Source organism: Manis javanica, chromosome 4 (assembly GCF_040802235.1).
Source record: "Manis javanica isolate MJ-LG chromosome 4, MJ_LKY, whole genome shotgun sequence".
NCBI lineage: Eukaryota > Metazoa > Chordata > Mammalia > Pholidota > Manidae > Manis > Manis javanica.
In genome coordinates, this window is record NC_133159.1 from 89,320,343 (window position 1) to 89,328,935 (window position 8,593).

At 39.1% G+C, this 8,593-nt stretch overlaps 1 pseudogene; it reads left to right on the forward strand.

Annotated features, from left to right (window-relative positions):
* Positions 1-214: 214 nt before the first annotated feature.
* On the forward strand, positions 215-1,273 carry LOC108397910 (synapse-associated protein 1-like; annotated as a pseudogene).
* Positions 1,274-8,593: the final 7,320 nt, after the last annotated feature.

Consider the following 8,593-nt stretch of genomic DNA (forward strand, 5'->3'; position numbering starts at 1 on the left):
CAAGGAGTTGGCCTGCTGGCCTAATACCCTGTATGCCTCCTCTCCTCCCTCCCATCTTCCACTATTTCATTGTTTAATGAAACAACAAATAAGAAAGCAGGTCTGGGCTGCTCCCAGCAGTGCTTCTGGCCGTATCCCAAGGGGCCTGCGTTGAGGAGTTGGGGGCAGGCAGCGGTCTCCAGTGATGGGGACCACGGCAGCAGCCCCGGGCGGGATGTTCCAGGGTCTGAACAGCTGGTTTGGCTTGGAGCAGGCGGCAGCGAGTGCCTGGCAATCTGAGGGTGACAGGCAGCCTGTGGAAGATGCCCCATCCTAGCAGCACAGTGAGGTGGTGGTGGTGGGGTCAGCGGAGGGGGAGCCTCAGCAAGTGGGGGCCCAGGAGCTCCTTCACCAGGCCAAAGGCCTCAGCACCTATCTATTCAACTTTGCAACCGCTGCTACGAAAAAGAACTGAATCAGATGCTGAAATAGCACAGACAATAAAGAAATCATTTGAAGATGGAAAGGTAGATAACATCATTGATAAGACAATTATAGGAGATTTTCAGAAAGAACAGAAAAATGTGTAGAGGAGCAGCATACCTAAGAATCATAAACAGCATTGCCCCCATGGATTAATAGTAACAATGAAGAAACAATTGAACAACACATCTTGGCCTTATCAGCAGACAAGAGGAATTTCCTTCGTGACCCTGCAGCCGGTGTGCAGTTTAATTTTGACTTTGATCAGATGTATCCTGTTGCCCTGGTCATGCTTCAGGAGGACGAGCTGCTGAGCAGGATGAGATTTGCACTTTTTCCAAACTTGTGAAAGAAGTGTTTTGGAGGAACTACTTTTACCGGGTAAAAAGTAGTTTTTAATTAAGCACAGGCCACTGGGAAGGAAGAGAAGATCCACAGCAGAGAGGATGAGTTGCCACTGACGGAGGCAGTACGGCCCCAAACGCCACATGTTTTAATCAAATCTCAGCTTAGAACTCAAGAGGACGAAGAGGAAATTTCTACCTGCCCAGGTTTTTCTGAGTTCCTCAGTGATGCCTTCAGTGCCTGTAACTTAGATGAGGAGGACCTGAGGAAGGCAATGGAACAGCTGGTGCTTGACAAAAAGGAGCAGGAGAAAGCCAAACCAGAAGACGAATCTGCAGATTGGGGAAAAGAACTACAACAGGAACTTCAAGAATACCAAGTGGTGACAGAATCGGAGAAGCAAGATGAAAACTGGGATAAAGATATAGAGAAAATGCCACAGGATGAAAATGATCTGTTTCCCTAAATAAAAGAATAATCCTTAACATTCTGTAACTGGCATTAAATTCTAGACAGCAACACTAAATTCTACATGGCAACTCTCACTGAATCAGAAGAAACAAAATAGTATAACCTCATGAAATCCAAAACTATTCTGTCTTCAAGTCAAAACTTGCCTCTTCTACTTAAAAATATATAGACCAGTTATTCCAATAATCAAAAGAGGATGTTTTATGTGATATTTCTTTGGTATAAATCTAGTTAGAGGTATACTTATAGTCAGTATGGATATCTTGGCCACAGAAACACAAGTAAAATTTTAAGTGTTCTGTTTTCCATAAGGTAAAAAATATGATTTTATTCTTCAGTTGTGTTGTGGTTTTTCTAAACATTTGTACTTCTTGTTGCATTTTCATTGGTACATGTATGTTAAAATATTTGATAATGGATTAATAACTATCAAAATGACCAAATTGTACCAAAGAACTTAAGAAGAAGCACTTTAAGGACTATTTTCTTAATAGATTTTCTAAAGTCTGTCTTGAAGCTAAGAGATAATTATAGTGAGTTTAATGCTAGAAATACACACAATTTGACACTGAGGAGTCCCTGTGCAAAAATACTTTCACTGGGGCCTTTCCTTTCTGGTTTTGTTTTGCTTTTTAATTATAACACAATATTTTCCTAAATTCACATGATGATTTTATAAAAAGCAGGGCCTTTAAAGGTTTTTTTTGGTAATAATGACCTGCAGAAGCACATTCACCTTAAAGTCTCTTGTCCCTGTTTAAATCATCACCACATATAAATGTTTTAGCTTCGTTTGTCCTAATTAAGCTATCAATCTTTATAAAATTGTCTTCTGGGTACAACTTATGAGACTTCACTGATCAATTCTACTTGTATTCTGCTATACCAGCAGGCCAATGTTCATAGAATATGACTTTTTTTTAAAAAAAAAAAACAAGGTGGCTTAATTTCAGAACACTTCAAGGTATTTGCTTCCTGAAACATTTTTCAAGAAGCCTTTATTTTATAAAGGGGAATATAATTAAGACCACTCTTTGTAAGAAAAATGTACATATTTATATGCTTGACCGCATAAGGTATAGTCAACAAGAAAACTGTGTGTGGGTCTAAGTGTGAGGCTGGGGAGAAGGAAAACAAGGACATGCAAACAGAACAGAGAGATGCCATAGGGGGAGAACAGACCAGACCCCAAGGTCCATGCCTTATATGGAAAGGGGACAGCTCTTCCTGAATTCCATCCTTCTGATGTGCCAACTAAGACCCAGATGTCAGCCTCCTCCCTCTTGGAAGGAAAAAAGTCGCTAGTTGTCTATTATGTCACCTTTAGCCAATCATACCTCTCCACACCCCCTAGGATAGCTTGCCCACTCCTCCCCCTCCTAGTCCCTTATAAGCCCCCACCTCCCTGACTGTGTGTGACTTCCCAGGCCTGTAATACCCAAACTGCGGAATATCACCTGGGAGTTGCACTCAAATAAACTACCTGGCCCTTTGTTGCCTCTCTTCGCCTGCTTATTTCGGCTGAAATTTATTTTACACTAAGCATTCTCTTCTGTTCATAATTTGGATATGCACATGTGAATGAGCCAGACTGTCTCAACTGGGATCAACTGGGTTATAGCAATAAACTCACATAATACTATGAAGATGATGCCGGGTTCTTGTTTGCAGAGCTGAAAAATGAGCTTCACAAACCCTCAAGGTAGAGGCTTTTATTTAGAGATAAAGTGAGAGGACAGAGCTCCCGGCTCATGCCAGGAGGGTACAAGAGAGTCCGTGGTTGTCTAGGGGATTTATGCGCGGTTGAGGATTCAGGAATGGGGGTATAGGGCTAGGGGTGCAGACTTGTTGAGTGGTCCCAGAATGTTCATTTTTGATGAGTAACAGAAGAAATTTGCTGCTCTGATTCTTTCTCAGGATAGCAGTTTCCCTCTGGGAGCATTTCAATTAAGACCATCTGCCCTGCCCCCAAGATGGGCTGGGTTGTTGCCTGTTTGCTAAAGTGTATTAAGAATCCTACTTCTTAACTTCTTGGGCTGTTTATAGTTGGGCTTGCTTACTAAATTAATATTTTTCTTAGGTTGCAGATTACTTGATTAGGATTAGAGAAGGAAACACAGCACATAGGTACCGTTTAAAATAAGCTGGGCCTTTTAGCAGGCTAAGGTAAATTTTACAGTGTCATGATCTAACTGATAAAGTGAAGTAACAGGTTATGCTGAGATACCCTTCTTTATGTGCGGAACACTCAAACATCCCAGACCAAGTTGCTCCTGGCCTTTTGAGCTTTAACTGATTTCATTGAAGAATGTCTGTTTTCCCAGTCTGGTATTTTTACCCTAGAGAATTCCTGACTCTGACTTTGCATAATGTTTAACACAGAGTTTCAGTAGGGACTTCTTTGCACATTGTTACATTGTTCTGACTGTAATTATCTTGCTCTACTTTTTCTCCAGAGGCCCTTACCCTACTCTGCCTAAGCCCACAGTTCCTGTCTCAAAACCACTGATTCCATTATCAAGACATTTCTGCTTAGGCTGCCACAGATTCTAATTGCTGAGTTTGGGTTAGGAGATTGTGACTCACAACTTCTAAAGTATTCCTATTGAAGGGAAAAGTTCTGGGTGTTTTAAAATAGAGTTTGCTGGAGGGAAAGATACATGTTAAATGTTTTTGTTAGGCAGGAAAATAGATATGAGTAGGGTAGAAAGAGAAAAAGGCCAGGAAAGTCCACTAAAAAGTCCCAGAATTGATCAATTAAAGCTCAAAAATCCAGGAGCAACTTGACCTGGAATGTTTGAATATTCCCCAGATAAAGGAGGGTACCTCTGTAGGCCACATCTTTATTGTGTTAATCATGCAGGCCTAGCCATAAACAACATAGTAAAGGCAGAAAGGATTCCATCTTAAAGATTGAATTTTAATACCCAGGAAGTTAAGAAGTAAGATTCTTAACTTACTCTTTAGCAAACAGACAATAACTCAGACCACCTTGGGGGCTGGTCAGGCGGCCTTGTTCAACATGCTCCTGGACCAAGACTCTGGAGAAATCAGAGCAGGAAGTGACTTGTATTAATTCTAAGTATTCAAAGACCACTTAACAGGTCTGCACCCCCAGGCCTTAGACAAATCCCTGAAGAATCCTTAAAAGGGGGACACCCCAACCTTTCGGGGTGCTCCATTCTCTGAGGTCACCTGCACTTTCTATGTGTGTAACCTTTTAATCTTAAACTTTCTCTCTCCAACCTTTTGATGTCAGGGTTCTTGTTCACCAAGCTGAAGAATGAACTTCACAAACACTCAAGGTAGAAGAACAAGGTACAGGCTTTTATTTAGAAATAAAGTGAGAGGGAAGAGCTCTTGGCTCACACCAGGAGGGGAAAAGAGAGCCCATAGTGGTGCATTGTCTAGGGGGTTTTATAGGCAGTTGAGGATTTTTCCAGAACATCAAAAAAAAAGGCTTAGGGGTCTGGACTTGTACCACCTGCCCTGTCCTCAAGGTGGGCTGCGTCATAGTCTGATTGCTAGGGCTGACAGCATAGTCATGGGTTATGCTGATACCCTTGTAGAACACTCAAACATTCCAGGCCAAGTTGCTCCTGGCCTTTTGACCTTTAACTGATCTCACTGAAGATGTCTATATCTTTACCCTAGAAAATTAGTGTGACCTTGACTTTGCATAATGCTTAGCACAGAGTTTCAGTAGGGACTTCTTTGCCCATTGTTGCATTGCTCTGACTGTAAATATTCTGCCCTGCTTTTCCCGGAGGCCCTCACCCTGCTCTGACTACACCTACCGTCCTTGTCTCACTTGCAGGGCACCTCTCCCCACTGAGGTTGCCTGCTGCACTTTTTCTCTCTTAAACTAAATAAAACTTCACTTTGCTTCACTACTATGTCTCTGCCCTCCAATTCTTTGTTGAGGTGGGGACAAGATCAAGGAAAAACACAGTGCTCCCCCAACACTTTCAAGTAGCTAAAAATCCTAGATGTAAAACAGATAAGAATACCACAGTGTTTGGCTCTCAGTATATACACTAAAATTCTTAGTGGTGAATGTTGAGTAAATACAAAAAGGTTTCAGAGAAACTAAAAAAAACTAAAATTACTGTAGAAATGTATTACTAGTTGTTGAATCAATTTTACATGATTTTCTTACTGCATTTAAAAACCTAATTGTGCATTGCCCTGTGAAAAAGGATAAAGTCAGATTTTGTATTCAGCATAAAAATAGTTATGTTACAGTTTTATGGATTCATCAAGGAGTAAAATGTCCTGCTTTTGTAAATTATACAGGTAGGTAAAGTGTTACTCCTTTAAACAGCAAAATGGTTTGTAACCATGTTTGGTGGAAAATTTCTATGTATTATATCCCTGGAGTTTAAACAACAAGATACACTGGATGGAGGTCTTACTTTCCCTATTACCATGCTTTCAGGAAAGGACAAAGCCAGTGAATCTTTTGGCCTGAGGCAGTGATACAGCACTTGAGAACTGCCTGGAAGCTTTAAAAATGCTGATGACCCAAAGAGGCATCTCCCTGCTAGCACATGATAAATAGACTTTCCCCTAAGAGATTGAGGCCTTGGTCTGCCTGGCTCTGGCCCACTCCTCCTTGGAGTGTATTGAAATAAAACTTTCGCTGTGCTTAAATAAATAAATAAAATGGATAGATGAATAAAAAAAAAAAAAGAAAGAAAACAGGTTCTGAAGGCAGACTTCCTAAGAATAACCATCCAACCATAATGGTTATTATCGATATGGATTTTGTAAAACATTTGTGCCTCAGTTTCCTCACCTAAAAATTAGAGTGAAAACATTATTGATTCTATCCACTTGTCATTATGGTTTAAGGAGAAAGTGCATGTATGAAGCTTAGAATGTATATGAACTCCACAGATATTAATTATTGTTTTATTATTTTTTGATGATGTTATATATTTTACATAATTTCAAGGAGCTTGTCTTAAATTTTTCTGTTTTCCACTTCTATAAATCATAATTACATGTTTTTAAATAGATTTAATATTTTAATAAAATATTTAACCTGAATCTTAGATACATATGTGGCAAGCCAAACTTCCCACAAACTTAAAAAATTATGCCCATGTGGACATAAACACATGAGTACAGCCTAATGATTTAGGCCAAAAAAGGGTTGTATTTTAAAATTATTAACTGGAGCAGGAGGACAAGAATAGATTATTTATTCCAGTAATTCTCATTGTTTAGATTTTAAGAAGTAATTTCAAAGGAAAAATAAATATCATGAATCCCTACCTGATAGTAAGTCAGTCAACTCAAGGGGAAAATATAACAGTGTTTATTTTATACACCCCTCATAACAAAGCTTCAAAATATGTAATGCAAAATAAATGAACTAAAATGAAAAAATAAGCAAATATTATAATTACAGATTTTAACCCTGCTTTGTATAAGTAACATGCCATTAAAGACATAATTGATTAACATATATAAAACATTGCTGGGAACAATTTCAGAATACATTATTTTTTAAATTATGTATAAACTACATTTAATCAATTTTTAACTATATATAGACCATATAGTGACAATAAAGTAAACCTCAGTAAATTTCAAAATATCAAAATCCCACAGATAATGTCACAAACAAAAGAAATAAACTAAAATTAAATAGCATAAGAAATTTAACAGAATATAATTTTAAAGTTGCCAATTGTTGGAACTTCAGTCCTTCAAAATAAACCTTGTGTCAAAAACAGAATCCAAAAGATAGCCTCCATGTAAGAACTCCATCTCTGGGTAGATAAAAACATGTGGAGTGGTCTTGGGTCTACATGCAGAGGGAAAAAGGCTCAGCTGGGTCTAGCTTGTCAGCTATCCTTGCCGAAGTATTGGACATTTGAGTGAAGCTTTTTTGAACTCTCCAATGATCCCAGCCATAAGGTGAAAATAATGAACTACTCTAGTCAATCACTGGCACTTTAAGTAGAAAAATTGCCAACCAAGTTCTATTAGAATTCCTAACTCACAACATCATGATAAATAATGGGATGTTGTTTTAAGTCACTGAGACAGCTTACTGGGTTTGTTGAAGCTGCTAGAACTGCCATCCAGAAAAATAAAACTTTATTCTGAACCCAAGTTCAACCATTATTTGCAAGGTGCTTCAATGCACAGGAAACTTTTGGAGAAAGAACTGCTCTGTCTATCTCCTAAACAGTATTTGGTATGGCAGTATCAGTGCCTGGCAAAGGAGACCTTTGGGCAAGGAGAATATGGAGAAATAGAGGAAAGTTTCATAGTGGTAAAAAACATAAATTCAAGTGGAAGATGTAATAAATTTATTTTGTATGCTTCTAATACAATAAAGCTTCAAAATAAGTGAACTAAAAGGAAAAAATAAGCAAGTATTACAATTGCTAATTTAAACCTAGCTTGGTATAAGTAACATGCAGTTAAATACATATTCAATTAATATATATGGAACACTGCAAAGAACAATTTCAGAATATGTGATATTTTCAACTGTCCATGGAATATACTTAATCCATTTTTAGCTGTACATAGACCATATGGCACTACTTGTGATAAGCCTCCACAGAAATTTCCCTGATGGGAGCCCATGTGGTGGCAGGACTGGCCTTGTGGTTTTTATTATGATTCTAAAATGTACCTCAGCAACAATTATCAGTAAGCTTTAAAAATCAAGGTTTATTACTGATTAATGTTTTACTCAAATTTCTCACTGAGATGATTACTGGCTGGTGCCAAGGGAATTTTATATGGACTTGGGGAACTTCAGAGTATCACAGGGTGCATACAACTTCACATGTCTGGAGTTGGGAGAACAAGGAAAAGTAAAAGCAAGAGTGGTCTGTGGGGCTGACGACCAGTTAGGCCTGGCATTTCAGGTAGATCTCAGCCTCTGATAGCGATGCTATCTGTTAGGAATGCCTGAGACACTCACTGGATCTCACTCTGCTTGCGGCAAGCCCCCAAAGATATTTGGACCAATGTGATGGCTCGGCAGGCTTTGTGGTTCTTCTTATGATTGCAAGACATATATCAGCTATAGCCATGAGGGAACTTTGAAAAATTAAGATTTATTACTCACAAGTCTTGGAGAATACATGGCATTCCTGGGGCTGCACAGTGAAGTCTAAGGTAGAGAGAGAGACCATGTACCTTGGGTTCTGCTTTTTTTTGAGGTTGAGGGCGGGAGGCTAGTAGTTCACAGGTCCACTCTTTACTGGCCAACTCAAAACATGAAAGTGGGAGTGAGGGTCTGGGGCACTCCAGTGGTCAGTTATCTAGGTCATCCAAGGCTCTC